Here is a 21,193-nt window from a genome sequence, read left to right as displayed (position 1 = left end):
CTTCTTCCGCTTCTTCCCTCATGTTACTCTTTTTTCAAGTTTATTGATTTATTGAGAGAGAGAGAGAGAAGTATCCTTGACAGCGTCTTACCATACCATCCCCCTCCAGTCCAACAGCCAACCAGAATCATGGGTGCGCCCATGGGAGGTCCTGGCACGTTCAGGCTGACCTGGGATCCAAACACGTGGCCTTCCATGTGGCTCCAGCCCTGCACACTCCCTGCTGCCTGCACTGCCGGCTGGGCTGAGGTTTGTTTTTAAGTTTTCCTGGCTCTATTCCCCTCCAGCACTTTCATCTGGGCCTTCTTCCTTCCTCCCTTCTCTCCCACTCTGCTCAGTTTAATTTCTATTCCCAGAAGTGGCTTCTCAGCATAAGCCCCTATGCTGGAAGGGACAATTTAAGAGAGTCCAGAGGAGACTCACCTACCCCTTTCAGACCTTAATGCAAGCAATTTCCGCTCATCCTCCTCATTTCAGTTGCTGCTCTCGGACGGATGCACTGCACTTTCCAGTTCTCCTCTGTTTGCTCTGTGGGGTGCTCCTGTTCTTCAGTCTGTCAGATACCCCATTAGACTTCTCCACATTCCGCCACATAGACACTGATTCACTGGTGTTTTGGGGTGTCTGGGGATACCTCGTCACTAGTTCTGTTGTAAATATGTTGGCTTGCCATCTGCAGATTTTATTCATAAATTTGGAGAAGTCGGAAAACTCTGCCCCCATTGCTGTCACCATATTCTCAGAATCCCTTATTACTCATGTCATATGATCATTCGGATAGCTAATAGGAACATCATATAGCAGGATGGGTCCACCTGATGCATTTATGATATCAACACAAGAAGTTGGGGTGAACCTAAAATCCCCAGGTGTCAAGGAAGGTACCCAGAAAGTGTTCTGCCAATTTTGTCAAAAATTCAGTGTGTGTTTTATTGTGATTTCTACATTTGCTTCAGTGCCTCTGTATGGGGACCACCTTTATTATTCCTTTATGCCTTCATTCCATTGCCTGTGTAAAGAGATATATTTTTTGGAGAGGTTTTTGCTTGAGGGCATGTGCGCTCACCAGAAAGACAGAGACAGACAGAGAGACAGGAAGAAATCCCCCCCTGGAGGAATGGTCATGCCACAATCCCTTCTCCTCTAGTCTCCTCTCGGGATCTTGGGCATGCACGCACATGTGCCCAGTGTGAGTTTAAGCCACCAGGTCCAGGACTCGAACCATGGTCAACTCCATGGGTGTCCAGCAACATAGACATTACGCCAACTACTGGTCCTTTTTTTTTTTTTTTTCTATAGGGGGCTTACACTTGCCAGAGAGAATGACAGAGTGAGAAATCAAACCCCTGTCCCCACGGGATGGCTACACTGCAATCTCCTACTCCATGCTCCTCCTGGGATTTTGGATAAACACACACACAGGTGCCTGGTGTGTTTTTCAAGATGCTAGGCCTGGGACTCAAATCATACACTTTATCATGTAGGATTCAGCCACCTTAACCACTATGCCACCTTCCTGGCCCAAAAATAGTTTTGTTTTTTGTGTTTTTTTTTTTTTTTGGAGAGGTTTTCGCTATAGGGCGTGTGTGCTCGCCAGACAGACAGAGAGAGACAGAGAGACAGAAAGCGGGAAATCATCCCCCAGAGGGGATGGTCACACCGCAATCCCTTCTCCTCCATTCTCCTCCCGGATCTTGGGCACACACGCACACGCGCCTGATGTGAGTTTTAAGCCACCGGATCCGGGACGTGAACTGCAGTCGACCACGTGGGGGTCCAGCGACACAGCCATTACACCAACTGCTGGTTCCCAAAAATAGTATTTTTAAAATACCATTTTTTTCTCCTGGTAGTTATATTTCACCAAATAGGCAAAGCCAAGATTCCCTGTTCCAGACAAGGAATTGATGTCATAGTCTAAAATAGATAGGTCCCTATTTTGAAACTGGCTTTTTGGAGGACATAGGAAGACCTGATGTTATACATTCAAATGTAAATACTTCTCATGTTTCAAAAGATTCTAGAGTACACCCTAATTTGCACAAATTATAATGTGATGGGACTAAGACTCCCAAAGGATTTGGGATTTCAATAACCAAAATCTCTCATTCATTCATTCATTCATAGCAATAAATATAAAAATGCTCAGAGACCATATGCTACTGGATTGTCGGAAAAGTCATGACATATTTTCTCTGTTTTTCTATGCAAAAATGTGTCATGACTTTTCCAATAACCCAATATTTATTAAGCTCATGTCAAATAATGAAAAGTATAAATGATACAAAATAACTTTACATAAAAATTCATTTAAAAATAAAGGGAATAAAGGTAATACATTAAAATGCATTAAAGTCAAAGTCATTGCCATGATTTAAATGTTTGTCCCCTCCCAAATTCATGTTGAAATTTGACATGGTAGCAGGATTAAGAGGTGAGACCTTTAAGAGGTGTCTAGTTCCTGAGGGTTCTTCCTTTACAAATGGACTAACGACATTATTACAAAGTAGGTTTATTACTACAGGAGTGGGTTCACCTTCCCTCATTCTCCCTCTCCTGCGTTCTCTCTTTCACTCTCTTTCTTTCTTTCTTTCTTTTTTTCTTGGAGAGATTTTCACTGTAGGGCGCGTGCGCTTGCCAGACAGACAGAGAGAGATATAGAGACAGAAAGCGAGAAATCACCCCCCCCCCAGGGGGATGGCCAAGCCACAATCCCTTCTCCTCCATTCTCCTCTCGGGATCTTGGGCACACACGCACACGTGCTCGGCGTGAGTTTTAAGCCACCAGGTCCGGGATGCAAACCGCGGTTGACTATGTGAGTGTCCAGCGACATAGCCATTACGCTAACTGCTGGTTCCCTCTCTTTCACTCTCTTTCTTACCATTCTGCCACGTGCTGAACTCCACCATGTTATAAAGCAGCAAGAAGGCCTTCACCAGATGACAGCCCCTTGAGCTCAGACTTCCCAGCCTCCATATCTGTGATTCCATAAGTTTCTGATGATTGTAAATTATCCAGTCTCACATATTCAGTAACAGCAGCACAAAATACGTAAGGGAGTCATCTTACTAAAAATGTCACCACGCAAGACGATCCCCCCACTTCCCTAAATGATGATTAAAGGAGAACCGGGTGTCTATCTATCCTTAGACATTTCCGGAAATAGGGGAAACAAGATGAACACAGAGAGGAAAGCCCTGCATTAGAAGACAGAGGCCTTAGTCCTCACTCTGTCAGGAATGAATCGTGTCCACGCGCAAAGCACTTAAACCACCCTGGGACTCAGCTTCTCCGATGAAAGAACCCTGCTAAGTTATCTCTAAGGGCTTTTCCATTTGGAGATTCATGAAAATGAACAGAACATTCGAATATATTTCAGAGCAAGGAAAAATTGATTGATTTCATGAACATAAACACATGAAATCTGCTCACGGTCTTCTGATATCTCTTGTTTACAGTATTTAAATAGACCTACTGCCCTTGAAATAAGAAAATTACTTCATGTAAGGCCTAATATTATCTAGAGTTCCAAGGACCTTAATGTGTTGGACCCTTCCAGATCAGAAAGAAAACTGGAGAGAAAGAGCAAGGAATAAACACACGAGTCCCCCGAGAAGACGAATGCGGTTAAGAAACAGCCCGTGGCCTTAAGCAGCTGTATGATCACCCACTAACGGGGCTCACTTTAAGAGTATGGCACAGAACGGAGGAATCCGCACGCCTACATTCCCTTCTCAGTGCTCATCAACAGCAGTAATGAAGGCTGCCCTCCAGGGAAAATTAGAATGAGATTCGGGAAATGGCACCCAGCACATAATAAAAGAATAGGAAAGATGTTAGAGAGGAGCTCAATGCTACCAAAGGAGCAAAGATAATAAAGGCGGAGGGGAGGGGAGCATGTTTATTTCAGGACTCCTTCTCTTAACAGGAAAATATTCTGGATGCACAAATCCCAGAGAGTCTTACGGATGGAAAAAACCAAGGGTCAGGGGTACGGTGCGAAGAAGGTAATGGTCCCGTGGGTGTTCCGACATGGAAAGCTGAGAAACAAGTTTGTAAGTAGCTACGGAACAGGGCCAGGAATCAGACCGGAGGACTGTCGAGAGAAACGCCAAGAGCACAGAGATTTGGATAGAGATCTGCTCGGTTAACTGTGCATGTGAGTGGGTGTGGGGACACCTTGGAGGAAGGTGAAGCTTGGGACCCGGCCCTGAGGGAGGAAGAGACTGCCAAGGAATAGAAGGGGACAAACACCAGGCTGAGGAGTTATGGAGACACCAAGGGAGGGAGCTCAATGCTAGGTGATGCTGTAGGAAGAACCAGGAAGAAGAGGCCTGAACACCGCCACCAGAACTAATGGTACGTTTGTCATCTGTGACCAGACCAAGAGCTGTTCCCGTGCAGGGCTGGCCCCAGAAGTCACACAGGATTGAGTGAACAGAGAAGAAAAGGAGCACAGAGGACAAATAACAACATTCCAGAATGTGGCTGTGAAGGTGTTTGGGGTTTGACTGGAGGGGTCACAAAAAGGCAGACTGACCTGAACTGGTTAAATGTGACAAAAGAATGATCAAGATTTAGGGGAAAAGTGGAGTATAAAAGAAAAAGAAAGGGGTGATCTACAACATTATTTTTCAAACTGAGTCAGGATCTGCTAGTGGTTTATGAGATTGATTTATTTGCCAGCATTCTAAGAATTAAATGGAATAGACAGAATAAAATAGAACAAAATAGAAGGTATCAGAGAACACTCAAATAAGGAATACTGCTTCCTGAAATGTGTGTGTGTGTAGAGGACAAATAACAACATTCCAGAATGTGGCTGTGAAGGTGTTTGGGGTTTGACTGGAGGGGTCACAAAAAGGCAGACTGACCTGAACTGGTTAAATGTGACAAAAGAATGATCAAGATTTAGGGGAAAAGTGGAGTATAAAAGAAAAAGAAAGGGGTGATCTACAACATTATTTTTCAAACTGAGTCAGGATCTGCTAGTGGTTTATGAGATTGATTTATTTGCCAGCATTCTAAGAATTAAATGGAATAGACAGAATAAAATAGAACAAAATAGAAGGTATCAGAGAACACTCAAATAAGGAATACTGCTTCCTGAAATGTGTGTGTGTGTGTGTGTGTGTGTGTGTGTACATGCATGCACAAGCCCGCACACTGAAATGCAATGAAAAATGCAGGGTTCTGTCAAAAAGTGTGGAAGTCACTGACATAAGGGAGAGGCTGGAAAGGACACAAAGGGCAAGGCCATATGACGTCCAGGGCACAAGCGAAGGAGTATCTAACAGAGAGCAACAGGAACACAGGAGGAGAGGATGGGTATTTTTAAAAGTTTATTCATTTATTACGAGAGAGAGACAGAGACAAGCACCTCAACAAGTTCTTATTCTATGATCTATTTCCAGACTCACCTGGCCGATCACAGTTACTTACACATGCCCATTGGGTTCTGGGAGGTCCCAGGACATGAACCCAGAACCTTTCCCTTGTGTTTAACTGTATTACTACTATACCATGTCCAGGCCCAAGGATGGGTTATTCTTACAAGCTACAAATCAGATACCTCAGATTCTTCCTGATTCACTTCCTCTTCTCTCTTTTTACCCACTTCTGGGTCCCCATCATTAGACCTTGGCTATGTGGCCAGAAGTAAAGAAGATGTATTAATAATACAGGAGAAGTAGAATGCCAAAGCCAGCTCCTTCTATTTCCAAGCAATTGTAGAGGCAGGCTATGGCAAGAAAAGGAGAGGAACAAAGGACCAGTGAAAAACAGGGCGGTGGATGATCTGGAGGATTTAGTCAAGGAACAGTCATGGTGGAGCACAGCTTAACTAGAACTAGAGGATGCACTCACAATACAAGGCCCAAACAAGTCAGCAGGTCACAGTGATACAAGGCAGTGACACAAGGTGCAGTGGCAGAAGCAAGACAGCCAGTGCAACCACAGGGTCAAGGTGTTCGGCAGGTGGCACACGTGTACACCAAATGCTTCCACAACACTGCAAGGCTCAGTGTGCAAAGAGAGCACATGAACCAGCTGCTGAAGTCCTTGGTGAACAAGGCCCTCCGTCTCCACCTTCCTGGATAACAGAGTCATTGCCCCCTGCTGGCAGAGGAGGGGAGCAGTTGCCCGGGAGTGTAAGGCAGAGTGAGGATCCAGGGCTCTAAGAGATAGGTCCTTAGACCGCTTTTCATACCATTTTCCTGATTTCAGGCCCACCTCCAACTTCAGTCTGCCTATTGCTAAGCCTTTGTAGGACGTTGCCATATAAATTGAGATGTGTCTTGGTTTTTCCACCAGCTTAGAACGCTAGCGCTTTCTTCTATCTGCTTAAGCCAATCTCCTCTGACCCAAATTTTGCTTCCAAATTTTGTTGCTATTTTCTTCTTGGTCTTTTTACCCTAGTGGATTTTTTTTTCTTTTTAAAAAATCCTTTTAATCTTGTTTGGTAGGGTTTCTGGAGGGACCAAAAGTAAACACATATGTTGAATCTTTACCCCCTGACTTACTTTTGCAAGTCAAAAACCAATTATACTATATTTCCACACACAAAAATATGTGCTCTTCTCGGTGTGTGAATAAGATACCCAGCCTCCTGCCTTGGGGCAGGCTGATAGAGTTAGCCAAGGGGTGTCCAGTCATGCAGGCAGTTTGCCTTGAGCTAGAGCGTGGCCTCCTGGCCAGGCCCCCAGGCTGTCTTGCTCAATGAAAGTTATCATCCCACTGGGGGAAAAAAAGTCACCGAACTCTCATGAGCATCATGGCACGGTGGAATTCGCATCTGTTAACTTTTTTTTTTTTTTAGAGAGTTTTTGTTAGAAGGCACGTGCACTCACCAGAGAGAGACAGAGAGACAGAAAGCAAGAAATCACACATACACCCCCCCCAGGGGGAATGGCCACACCACAATCCCTTCTCCTCCAGTCACCTCCTGGGATTTGAGACATGCATGCACACATACCCAGCCTGAGTTTCAAGTCACCGGGTTTGAGACTACAACTGCTGTTGACCACGTGGGAGTCTAGTGATGTAACCATAATGCCAAAACATCCCTTTGCTATACAAACAAATGATTTAAGAATATGGTTTTAGGCCTGGCCCCATACCCAGGGGACTAGATCCCACATGGTCAACCACAGTTCTAATCCCAGCCCCAGCAGCTTAAAAAACATACCATGCACATATACATGTGTGCCCCAAATCCCAACAGGCTGGAGAAATGGAGAAGGAATTGTGGCGTGACCATGTCCCATTAGGGATGCTTTCTCCATCTCTCTGCCTCTCTTTGAAAAACACACATGCCTTCTGGCAATTAAAAAAAAGAAAATGGTTTCATAAGAAAATGTAAACTCCTTTATGATGAAATAAAATGCCATCTAGATCATCCTTCCTAACTATTGCAATGAAGAAGTAGTTTCAGATATTTTACCACCACATTCAGAAACCAGAAGTATAATAAGAGAGAACCCAAAAATGGAAGGGACTTCCACTGTGGAAGGAACCTTGGCTAGTTCTAATCAGGAAGACATAGCACCTGGGGGCTTCATAGAAATGTTTACGTCTGGGCCATGCCTAGACCTCAAGGACAGAATCATTAAGGACAAGACCCTGGCATGGCCATATTTATCCAGCTGTCCACATGGCTCTGCCAGGTACTCAGCACCCTCTAAGAAACACCACTTGTCTGGCCTATGCCCCTCCTTGCACGTGGGCTGAGAACTGGCTCAAAGAACATAAGCACTTCACTAGGATATCCTCAGTAGGAATGGCAGGAAAGGGACTGAAAAACAGGCTTTTTTTTTTTTTTTAAGTTTGCCAGAGGGCACACTTGCTGGAGAGAGACAAAGAGAGAGAGAGGGAAAGTGAGAAAGCACCTCCCATGGGGCGTGGCCACACTGCAATCCCTCCTCCTTCATCTCTCTCTCATGCTGGGATTTGGGGCACACAGGCACAGGTGCCGGGCGTTTCTCAAGTCCAGGACTCAGACCACACAGTTAGCCATGCAGGACCCAGCTGCCTTAACCACCATGCCCCTGCCCTGTTCTTGTTCTTTTCACATCAGATGTATTCTTCCACTTACTCATTTATTCTTTTAGTAACAATGTGTTGAAATCAGCTATGTCCTAATAATGATGGCAACATGTGCTGAGCAGTTTACAATGTGCCTGGCACTGTTACCACTTCACAGGTGTTATTTTATTTAACTATCACACCAGCATTATGAACTAAGTACTTTTTTTTAAGAGGTTTTTGCCTTAGGGCACATGCACTCACTGCAGAGAGAGAGAAAGAGTGAGTGAGAGGAAAAGCACCCCCCAGGAGGGATGGCCATGCCGCAATTCCTTCCCCTCCATTCTCCTCCTGGGATCTTGAGCATGCATGCACACGTGCCTATCATGAGCTTCAAGCCACCAAACCCAGGACTCAAACTGTGGTCGGCCATGTGGGAGCCCAGCAACGTAACCGCTATGCCATCTGCTGGCCCCTGAACTGAGTACTTTTAATAACCCCATTTTACAGATGAATAAGAAAGCACAGAGAGGTTAAGTAATGCGCTCAAGACCACACAGCCAATAAATGGTAACTATCAATTATGGCTTTAGTGACCAACGCCTTCCTAACTGCTCGCTATCTACTCCCTTTCCCCTGCTCTATTGCCAGGTGCCACACCTGTGATAAGGTGTAGAGCGGAAGAGGGTATACTCTGGGACACAGGTAGGTGGTATCCAACTGAACACAGTAAGAGGGGTAGACACTCAGAAGCCATCGGAGGACAAAGGCGTGTTCTTATCCCAGAGGTTGGGGGTCAGTGAACTGGAACTTGAATGACAGAAAATGGGGGGTGGGATGTGCATAAGGTGAGAGGAGGAGTCCAGGCAGTAGAAATAACAGAAGAATATTAGGACCAGCAGGTGGCGTAATAGTTATGTTGCTGGACTCCTATGTAGTCGACCCTGGTTCAAGTCCTGGACCCAGCAGCGGCTTGAAACTCACACCAGGTGCATGTGCATGCGTGTGCAGGATCCCAAAAGGAGAGTGGAGGAGAAGGGATTGTAGCATGGCCATCCAACCTGGGGGGTGATTTCTCACTTTCTCTCTTTTTCTCTCTCTCTCTGGCAAGCACACATGCCCTATAGCAAAAATGTCTCTTTCAAAAGAATAACAAAGAAATAATAGAAGAATGTTACTGGGAATATGAAGATTCAATATGGATTCAAAATTCAGTTCGTACACTCAGGTGGCAAGACATTTCCACTTTTCTTTGAGACTTTAGTGTCTGTTAGGCTCTACTATTCCTCTAGGTGTCAGAAATAATCTTCAGTTTGGGGACCAGCAGTTAGCGTAATGGCTATGTTGCTCGACTCCCATGTAGTTGACCGCGGTTCAAGTTCCGGACCCCGTGGCTTAAACTCACGCCGGGCGCATGTGTGTACATGCTCAAGATCCTGAGAGGAGAACAGAGGAGAAAGGATTGCAGCGTGGCCATCCCCCCTGAGGGGTGATTTCTTGCTTTCTCTCTCTGTTTCTCTCTGTCTGTCTGACGAGCACATGCGCCCTATAGCAAAAACCTCTCCAGAAAAAATTTTAAAAAAGGACCTTCAGTTCAAAGGCTGGATCCACCTTTCCCTGGGGACCATGTCCTCGACTGAAAACTTTTGTGGATCTGTGGTGTGAAAATGTTCTTACCATGATTAGTCTACACAGTTTCCAATGAAGCTACCACAAGGGGTCTTTGACCATGGATCTATAATTTTCCCCATCAGAATACTGACTTGCCTTAGTAAAGCCTATCTTATCACGTCCTTACTTGATCTCTTATCCCTCTCTAGCGACAATTCTCACTCTACTCTCCACTTACAAGGGTCCCCCAAAGATCCTCGCCACCATGCCTCCATTTCTTCACCTGCCAGTCTTCATTCATAATTAACACACGGTAAGAGGATTCTGTTCCCACAACCTACCCAAACTGTTCTACTAAGGCCTCATGTTGCTAAACCACTGCCCCCTCTGTGAGGAAGCATTTCTTATCAACTTGGTTGATTTCTTGGCAATATTTTAACTTCTATAACACACCAATCTCCTGTTTCTCCTCCTACTACTTTGATCACCCAAGAATCATTCTAGATTTTTCTTATCTTGATTTTACCACCTCTCCCACAAAATATTTAACCCATCAGCAAGTTCTATCAATTGTATTGTAAAAAAAATTATGCATCAATTGCAAAGACTTCTCTCCAGTGCCTTTGCTAACACCCTGGAATAGGCTGCCGTTCTCTCTCACCTGGATATGTGGAACAGACTCTCTCATTTTCTCTCCCTTTTCAAGACAAGTCTCATCATGTCTCAGTGCCCCTGCTTTACCTTCCAGCTGGGAATACAGATATATGCCACCAAGCCTATCTCTTGTCAATTTTTTTATTTATGTTTTAAAGTATATTTGTTCCCTCCATAAGAGAGGGAAATAGAGAGACAGAAAGAGAGAAAGAGTGAGCAAAAGCACCACCAGCAGTCTGGACACCTCAATCCACTCCAGGCTTTAGCTATCCTCAGATAATGGGCATGTGCATCATGCATGCCTGGTGTATGCAGGAAGGTCTCCAGACACAAATCTAAACCTCTCCATGTTTTCCCAAACTCATAGAATGCTGATTTTATTGTTTAGCCACTGTTCAATCCCACACCCTCGTAGTTCTTTTTAAACAGTGTCCCTATATTGCCCAGACCAGCCTTGAGCTCAAGATCCAACTGCCTCAGCATTCCAGGGATGCCTCAATTCCTGACTCCCTGGAATTATAGGCATGCACCACTGTTCCAACCTTGTGGTCCCAGCTTGCATAGCATAGAGTCCTTGGATGGGTAAAACAGCCTCTTCACTGGTCTCTTTGCTTCCATACTTGCCTCCAAGAAAACAGTCTTCACAAAGCAGCCAAAGTGATTTTTTTAAAAAAGTAAAACATAGAAATATGATTGTGGCATTTCTCTTTACTAAAATAGTCTAAGGCTCCATGTTGTTATGAAACCCCAAATACTTGGCCTGGTGATCTCTGTTTCTCTCCCACTTCCAGCAGCCTACACCCTTCCTGTTTTGCCCGACTCGCTGGCTGTCCTTAGCTCCTCTCTCATCCTCTTCACCCTGGCCCTTAGTGCTCACTGCTTACTCTGTGCTGCAAAGGTTCCTCTCTCATCTTTGTGTCACCAATGAACTTCTTATCCTTCACATTACAATTCAACAGGCATTTCCTAAATTAGGCAGTCCTTGAGTTCTCGATTGAAATCCAAACTTTCTTTTGTATTCTATCTAAATTCCTGCATTTTCTTTTTATAGAACTCACCACAATTTCACAAATATTTAAGACAAGCTGTTCCTCCACACTAAGATCAGGAACTCTGGGAACATATTTGTTTTATACCCAAACCAACTAGCTCCTTGCTTTATAGAGTTAATTTCAACAAATATTTGTTGGATGAATGACCTAAGTAGCCTAATGGCCTATAAAGGAAAATTTAGATGGTACTAATAGTTGACTTTTTTTTTTTTTTTTGAGAGGTTTTCTCTATAGGGCACGTGCGCTCACCAGACAGAGAGAGACATAGAGACAGAAAGCAAGAAATCACCTCCCAGGGGGAATGGTCATGCCGCAATCCCTTCTCCTCCATTCTCCTCTCGGGATCTTGGGCATCCACACACATGCACCCAGCGTGAGTTTTAAGCCATCGGGTCCGGGACACAAAGTGTGGTTGACTACATGGGAGTCCAGCGACATAGCCATTATGTTAACTGCTGGTTCCCCTAATAATTGACTTTAACAGTAGAAATTGTTCTCTATCTTCACACAGAGAAGGACATAAGCTTAAAATAATCAACTCCAACCTATCCAAGGTAGCAAAAAGTTATTCCTGAAAGTAGGGCTCATTTTGAAAATTATAGGTCTATGAAAAAGACATTGTCTTCTTGGTAATCACTAAAGAATAAACACCAACTTCCCTGGATGACTGATTCTAATGTCCATGTTTGTCTTCTACCTTTGCCTTAGGGTGTCCTTTCTACTTCATCTTGCTCCACCAGCTACTGTCCCATTTCTTTGATCTTTATAAAATTCCTAGAGTTTTCTTCCCTTGTCTCCATTTTTCTTCTCCCATTCTCTCCTTATTTGTACATAATCTCAACTTAAAGTAAAAAGAACTTATTTTTCTTAAACCATCATTAAGAAGTTGCCAGTATGATGTTTCATTATACTTAAATATTTTATTGTGCAGTTCCTACAAACATTCTCATGAAATCTTAATACTGCATTCAAGTTGTGTCCAATACAGGCAAGTTAAAACTGTAGAATGTACATCAATCTAGGTTTGGCTCTTTTGATTCAGATTATGTATCTTTGTAATAAATGATACTGTGGTCTTCTCATCGCATCTTACCAAGAAGAGTTACATGTTGCATGTTGATGCTTTGGTCAACAATGAATTATATATTAGGTCATTGGGAAAGTCATGACATATTTTCCAGTGTTTTTCTATGCATCATGACTTTATCAGCAGCCCAATATATGACAGTGGTCCCATAAGACTGTAATGAACTGAAAACTACTTGTGTCCAATAATGTCATAGTTGTCATAAAGTCACAGAATAAGGCAATACTCATGTGTTTGTGGTAATGCTGGTGTAAACAAACCTACTATGTTTCCAGTTGTATAGCATAGGGAACCAGCTGTTAGCGTAATGGCTATGTCGCTGGACTCCCATGTAGTCAACCGCGGTTCGCATCCCGGACCCGGTGGCTTAAAACTCATGCCGGGTGCATGTGCATGTGTGCCCAAGATCCTGAGAGGAGAATGGAGGAGAAGGGATTGCAGTGTGACCATCCACCCTGGGGGGTGATTTCTCACTTTCTGTCTCTCTGTCTCTCTCTGTCTGTCTGGCGAGTGCATGCACCCTATAGCAAAAAAAAAAAGCTCTCCAGAAAAAAAAAGCATAGCATATACAATTATGTGAAGTACAAAATACATGATAATGATAGAAAAGGCTATCTAACTGGTTTATGTATTTACTATTCTATACTTTTTAATAATTATTTTAGAGCATACATCTACTTATTTGAAAAAGTTTACTGTAAAACAGTATGACATGTTAACTGGAAGCAGCCTCACACATCTTGTGTTAACTCTGTCTCTTGAATGCATCGTTTTCTCTTGTTCTTGATTTAATTTTATGTTGTTTTGTTGATATGGCCTTTTCAGTGGGACAAGATGTGGAAGTGCGAGGACCAGCAGTTAGCGTAATGGCTATGTCGCTGGACTTCCATGTAGTCGACAGCGGTTTGAGTCCCGGACCCAGTGGCTTAAACTCACACCAGGCACACGTACGTGTGTGCCCAAGATCCCGAGAGGAGAATGGAGGAGAAGGGATTGCAGCGTGGCCATCCCCCCTGGGGGGTGATTTCTCGCTTTCTGTCTCTCTGTCTCTCTCTATCTTTCTGGCGAGTGCACGTGCCCTATAGCAAAAACCTCTCCAAAAAAAAAAAAAAAAGATGTGCAAGTGGAAGACAGTGATATTGATATCCTAACCCTGTGTAAGCTAGGCTAATATGTGTGTTTGTGTCTTAGTTTTTAATAAAAAAGCTTGGAAAGTAAGAAAAAATAAGTAATTTTGAAAATAAAAATAACCCTATATAATTAGGGTAATAAGGAAGAAAAATATTTTTGGCAGGACCCAGATTGAGACAAGATGACGGGCTCGCAGTGATGATCTGTCAAGGGTTGAAAAGTAGTTTGTCTAAAAGCAGATTTTAAAAGCAATTTCTCTTCAGAACAACTTTTTTTTGTACCACCTAAGAAGCCTCTTGACTCACCATGGCAGTAGCAGCAATAAAATGTGTGATATCAAAGACAACCATCTTGAAACGTTTCCTTCCAAGCCAAAATGGAGCTTTATATTGTGTTTGTCATAAATCTCCATATTCTTCTCTCCCAGATGACTACAATTGTAAAGTGGAGCTTGCTTTGACATCGGATGGAGGACAATAGTGTGCTACCACCCGTCTGTGGACATTCCATATGAACACACAAAACCTACCCCTAGACCAGATCCTGTGCATAATAATGAAGAAATACATGATCAAGTGCTGAAATCCAGGTTAGAAGAGAAAAGTGAACACTTTCAACAAGGACCCATGAGAGAACAACTCAGCAAAATGTTCTTCACTACCAAGCACCATTGGTGTCCTCACGGACAGTATCTCAGACGTCGTAAGAAACTGGACCCTCCAAAAGACAGATGATATTGAGGTTCTCAGAGGAATCAGAAACATGCCTCATTTGTCATTTAAGAAAATCCTATGTTACGTATTCACTATTTTATGTAATAAAATAATAAAATTTCTTTTCATATATTAAAAAAAGAAGAAAAATATTTTTACACAACTGTAAAAGTTTTTTCTGTTTTGGTTTTGGTTTTTTTTAGAGAAATTTTTGCTCTAGGGCACATGCACTTGCTAGAGACACAGAGAGAAAGAAAATGAGAAATCACCCCTGCCCCAGGGGATATGGTCATGACATAATCCCTTCTCTTCCATTTTCCTCTATGCCACTTGCTGGCCCCTATGTGTTTGTATTTTAAGCTAAGTGTTATCACAAAAAAATGAAAAAGTGAAATATAAAAGATTATAAAATAGAGGCCAGTAGGTAGTGTGGAGGTTTAAAGTATTGGGTTCCCACATGACCAGCCACCCCTGCCCCAGGGGATATGGTCATGACATAATCCCTTCTCTTCCATTTTCCTCTATGCCACTTGCTGGCCCCTATGTGTTTGTATTTTAAGCTAAGTGTTATCACAAAAAAATGAAAAAGTGAAATATAAAAGATTATAAAATAGAGGCCAGTAGGTAGTGTGGAGGTTTAAAGTATTGGGTTCCCACATGACCAGCCACGGTTCAAGTCCCTAACCCAGTGGCTTGAAACTCATGTTGGGCACATGTGCATGAATGCTCAAAATTCCAAGGAGAATGGATAAGAAGGGAATGTGGCATGGCCATCCCTGGGGGGGTGATTTCTCACTTTCCCTCCAACTTTCTCTCTGGCAAGTGCATGAGATCTATGGCAAAAACCCTTTTTAAAAAAACTTTATAGGGACCAGCAGTTAGCGTAATGGATATGTCGCTGGACTCCCATGTAGTCGGCCGTGGTTCGAGTCCTGGACCCGGTGTTTTAAACTCATGCTGGGCATGTGTGCATGCGTGCCCAAGATCCCAAGAGGAGAATGGAGAAGGGATTGCAGTGTGGCCATCCCCTCGGGGGGGTGGGGTTATTTCTCGCTTTCTGTCTCTCTGTCTCTCTCTGTCTTTCTGCCGAGCGCACGCACCCTATAGCAAAAACCTCTCCAAAAAAAGAAAAAAAAAGTTTACAAAGCAGCAAAGTTATTAAAGAAAAATATTTTTAAAAATTTAGTGTAGCCTAAGCATGTTTTATAAAGTCTACAGTAGTGTACAGTAATTTCCAAGGCCTTTGCATTCACTCACCGACCAACGGAGTCAGTGAGCAACTCCAGTTCTTTTAGCTCTATTCATGATAAGTGTCCTGTAGAGGTTTTTATTTATATCATATTTTTACTGTATCTTTCCTATGTTTAGATATAAAGGGGCCCAATTCTCTACAACAATCCCCAACCACAGCACACCCAACACTTCAAAAGTTGAACGAATTGGGCTACCAAATTTTGCCTCATCTGCCATAAGCACCTGGCCTCTTACCAACTGACTATCACTTCTTCAAGCATCTTGACAACTTTTCTCAGGAAAAAAAATGCTTCCACAACCAGCAGGATGCAGAAGACACATTCTAAAGCACAGATTTTTATGTCACAGAATAAATAAAGTTATTTCTCATTGGTAAAAATGTGTTAATTGCAATGGTTCCTATAATAAAGATGTGTTTGAGCCTAGTTATAATGATTTAAAATTCATGGTACAAAACTACAATTGCTTTTGCACCAACCTAATACTTATACTTGTGTTAACATTTCCTACTGTAGGACAGGCAGGTGGCGTGGCAGTTAAGGGCGCCGGACTCCCACATGGCCAACTGGAGTTCGAGTCTCGAACCTGTGGGCTGGCTTTCTTGTTTTCTCTCTCTCTTGTTCTTGCTCTCTTGCTCTCGCTCTCTGGCCAAATTAAAATAAATAAATAAAGTCAAATAAAATAATTCTTTAAAAAAGTTGCCTACTGTATTACAGTTGTCTACCATACTGTTATTCAGTATGCAACAGATTTGTAGCCTATAGGAGTAATAGGCTATACCGTATAGCCAAGGTGTATTGTAAGTAATACCATCCAGGTTTGTGCAAGTACACTCTATGCTGTTCACACAATGACAGAATTGCCTAATGACACATTTCCCAGAATGCCCAGGTCATTAAGTGATGCATGATTGTGAACACTATTTTGATTCATCTTTTTTAAAATAATTATTTATTTTATTTATTCATTCATTTATATTTTAATTTGACCAGAGAGAGACAGAGGATGAGAGTGAGAGAGAGAGAGGAAGTGAGAAAACAAGCCACCAGATTCAGGACTTGAACCCTGGTCAGCCATGTGGGAGTGTCCATTATTACTGATGATGTTCCGTGTGGTCACTTGATTAAAGAGAAGTCTTCTAGACTTCTCATATATAAAGTTACTTTTTTTCCTTAATAATTATTAAGTATTTTGCACTTTGAGACTATCAAACTTTTGTTTGAAAGTTTATCCATTTATTTCTCTCATGAGCGAGAAAGAGTCAAAGAGAGAAAGAGAGATAGGCACTCCCAACAGAGTCTTCACATCGCAATCTACCCCCAGACTTAGCCAGTCTGGACCATGGGCATGAGCATGCGGACATACTCAGGAAGGTCCTGGGTTGTAAACCTAGAACCTTTCCCATATGGAACCAGTTGTATTCCTTCTGCTCTACCACCTGGCCCTCCAATCAATGTCACTACCGTTCCACTGAAACTACCCCCAGCAAGGTAACAATGACCACCATAAAGATTAACTCCTGGTATTCATTCAGCCAAGTGAGCACTCCCTCTTTTTTTTTTTTTTCCTTCTTTATGTGAATATGAGAAAGTGAGAAAGAAAGATAAGTACCTTCAATGAATCATAGGCACGCATGCACAGGTTGACCTGGGAATTGAAACCATGACCTTCTATATGAATCCAGTCTCACCTGAACATCATATTACTACTGTGCTACCAAACAAGCCCACTCCCTTCTTCTTGATATACCTTCTTCACTTGAGTTTGAGGACATGTTCTCCTGGCTTTCTACCTCACTAGAGAGAGGAAAAGAGAGATAGGCACTCCCAGCAGAGTCTTCACATCGCAATCTACCCCCAGACTTAGCCAGTCTGGACCATGGGCATGAGCATGCGGACATACTCAGGAAGGTCCTGGGTTGTAAACCTAGAACCTTTCCCATATGGAACCAGTTGTATTCCTTCTGCTCTACCACCTGGCCCTCCAATCAATGTCACTACCGTTCCACTGAAACTACCCCCAGCAAGGTAACAATGACCACCATAAAGATTAACTCCTGGTATTCATTCAGCCAAGTGAGCACTCCCTCTTTTTTTTTTTTCCTTCTTTATGTGAATAAATGAGAAAGTGAGAAAGAAAGATAAGTACCTTCAATGAATCATAGGCACGCATGCACAGGTTGACCTGGGAATTGAAACCATGACCTTCTATATGAATCCAGTCTCACCTGAACATCATATTACTACTGTGCTACCAAACAAGCCCACTCCCTTCTTCTTGATATACCTTCTTCACTTGAGTTTGAGGACATGTTCTCCTGGCTTTCTACCTCACTGGAAACACCTAAGTGGACAAGATACCTGCTCATAAACCAAAGACACATTAAAATCCTGACGTGTGTACTACATTCCTGAATTAAAGCCACCAAAAATACCACTGCCGTGATGTATCCACCACAGATACATATACCATACAGTTAGACCCACCAACTACAGGAGCAAAATTAAGTAGATAATTATTCACTGTAAAACAATCACCTTTACCAGAGGCCAAAGCTAAAATAATCATCTAAACACTAATCTCGTCTTTAACTGTAATTAATTTTCTTTAATATGATCATCATCATCTAGAAACCTGCACAAACGCGTGCTAATTTATATTACTGAAATAAATGAGAAAAGGGCTTTTTGTTGTTGTTGTTTAAAATACTTTCCTAATTGGTTAACAAAATTAACATCCCTAGAATATTTCATGTTTGAAATCTTTTCTGTGAAGGCTCAAGTGAGGTTTGCCAACCGAACAAGAATATAGCTACGGAGAATTAGGGCAAAAATGGCTTGTTAAATGAACTAAGAGGCTGAAATGCAAAGATTTTTGTGAAGTGTTCATATTTTATCAGCCAAACTGAACTATAGCAAATCATCACATGTCTAAAAAATGTAGAGAAAACTGTGAGCTGCTCGTTTTATATCGATTCGACCTTCTGTTACTTTAATGACCTGATCTAAAATGACCTGGCAGGCTCAGCATAACCCCCGGCTCCATGTCAGCAAATGGACCCACTCTGTCCATCACTGACATGATGCAACGGCTCAGCTGCCATTCACCAGCAGGGGGCACTGCACCAGGCCTTTCTGTAGGCAAAACCACTCAAAAGCTGAAGATTGAGAAACATGTATTTTAGGAGGCTGAAAATTTTGTGTCACCATCTCAGACCAATACACTGTCACACAATCAATAGGACACGTGTGTGTGTGTGCCTCAGTGTAGGCTGTCTGAAATCCTGGACTCAGGAGCTGCATGATGATGTGAGGCAATGACTGATCACACATACACTAGTGTTCCCATAAGATTATTATGGAGATAAAAAATTCCTATCACCTAATGACCTTGCAGCCATTGTAATGTCATAGCACAACACATTATTCACGTGTTTCTGGTAGTGCAGGAGTAAATGAACCTACTGTACTGGCAGTCATATAAAGGTATAACACATATGATTACGTATAGTACATAATATTTGATCATGAAAATAAACAGCACTGGTGTCTGTCTTTACTATACTATTGATAGTTACTGTAAGAGCTACTCTTTCTACTTATATATGTAAAAGAAAAATCGCCTTTGTTAAACAGTATGCCATGTTAGAACCACCACAGCCTCATATTATTTCGCGTTTACTGCATTTCTTGATTGCATAATTTTCTCTTTGGCTTGATTTAATCTAGCATAGTTTTGTTCATTACAGCCTCTAAGCTTACAAAATCCACTGCTCATGTTGCCAATAAGAGACCACAGAAGTGATTGATCAGGAAACAAAATTAAAATCACTTAAGGACTACAAAGGTGAACATCGGTGGTGGTTATTGTTTATCAATTAGGTATGTCCTATTCCCCTGTAATTATGTCATATTACACTGTAATTATGATGTTGAAGAACAAGAACAAAGAGATGGAAGTTGGCGAAGGATTTGTTTCACTGAAACCAATGAGACGGACAAAAATTTGAGAAGGGCCTATAGCAGATATGGAGAAACTTCCAATGACCTGGATTGAAGACCAGACACAGAAGTGTATCCCTCCCAGCCATGACAACCATGGCAAAATGTTTGTTTGCAACATTGAAAGAAAAGGCTGGACCCAATCACAAGGTTGAATTCACTGCCTTCTCTAGGTAGTTTAAATGATTCAAGAATTGTAGTTCATTAAATGTGACAGTGAGTGGTGAGTCTGCAAATGCTGATGTGAAAGCACCTGAAGAACTTTTGGAAACTCTAGATAAGCTGATTGTGGAAGAAAATTACTTGCCACAGCAAATTTTCAATACAGATGAAACCTCCCTTCTGGAAATAGATGCCTGAGAGGACTTTCATCCGTAAGGAGGACAAGTCAATGCTAGATTTCAAGGCTTTTAAGGACAGGATAACAGTTTTTCTGACAAGCAATATTATAGGCTATAAATTGAAAACCTTTGTGATCTGGCATAGTGAGAACCCCAGGGCCTTCAAGCAATTCAATGAGCAAATACTGCCATCATTTTGCAGGAGCAGTAAGAAGTAATACATAGCCTGACTATAGTAGTGCTTGCTGGTTGATGCTACTACTCAGCAGGCTGAGGCCACGTGGGAGGCTCAGGTTTGATTTCCAGCTCACTCTAAAAAGCGAGGAGCAATGTCATGTACCTGTAGCCACAACCACTGAGGAGACTGAGAGAAAAGGATCACCATACAAAAGAGAAAAAATTTTGGAGAGGTTTTTGCTATAGGGTGCCTGTGCTCTCCAGAAAGACAGAAGACAGAAAGTGAGAAATCACTCCACAGGGAGGATGACCATGCCGTAATCCCTTCTCCTCCATTCTCCTCTTGGGATCTTGGGCACACATACACATGTGCCTGGCATGAGTTTCAGCCACTGCGTCTGGGACTTGACCCACAGTCAACTAAGTGGGAGTACAGTGACATAGCCATTACACCAACTACTGGTCCCACAAAAAAATTTTTAAGTCATGGATGATTCAGCTTCTTTTCCAAGATGCCTTCTTTTTTTTTTGGAGAGGTTTTCGCTATAGGGCGCGTGCGCTCACCAGACAGACAGAGAGACAGAAAGGGAGAAATCATCCCCCAGGGGGGATGGCCACGCCACAATCCCCTCTCCTCCATTCTCCTCTCGGGATCTTGGACACGCATGCACACGCGCCCGGCGTGAGTTTTAAGCCACCGGGTCCGGGACATGAACTGCAGTCGACTACGTGGGAGTCCAGCGACATAGACATTACGCTAACTGCTGGTCCCAAGAAGGCAATTTTCTTTTTTGAAAGGTTTTCCCTAAAGGGCGTGTGCGCTCGCCAGACAGAGAGAGAGAGAGAGACAGAAAGTGAGAAATCACCCCCCAGGGGGGATGGCCACGCCACAATCCCTTCTCTTCCATTCTCCTCTCGGGATCTTGGGCATGCACGCACACACGTCCAGTGTGAGTTTAAGCCACCGGGTCTGGGACTCAAACCGTAGTCGGCTACATGGGAGTCCAGCAACATAGCCATTACGCTAACTGCTGGTCCCCCAAGATGCCTTCTTAAATTGCTATGAAATGAAGAACTAAAATGGTGAAGAACTACTGAGTTGTTGAAAAAGTCATGATGCATTTTTTTTCTACACACAAAAAACACACA

The 21,193-nt window shown here is 42.8% G+C and overlaps 1 pseudogene; it reads left to right on the top strand.

The window, feature by feature from the left end:
- Window positions 1-13,741: 13,741 nt before the first annotated feature.
- On the top strand, window positions 13,742-14,292 carry LOC106733836 (39S ribosomal protein L42, mitochondrial pseudogene; annotated as a pseudogene).
- The last annotated feature ends 6,901 nt before the right edge of the window (window positions 14,293-21,193 follow it).

Source organism: Tupaia chinensis, unplaced genomic scaffold, assembly GCF_000334495.1.
Source record: "Tupaia chinensis unplaced genomic scaffold, TupChi_1.0 Scaffold145396_1, whole genome shotgun sequence".
NCBI lineage: Eukaryota > Metazoa > Chordata > Mammalia > Scandentia > Tupaiidae > Tupaia > Tupaia belangeri.
Note: the sequence above shows the minus strand (reverse complement) of the source record. Positions and strands in the feature narration are given on the sequence as shown.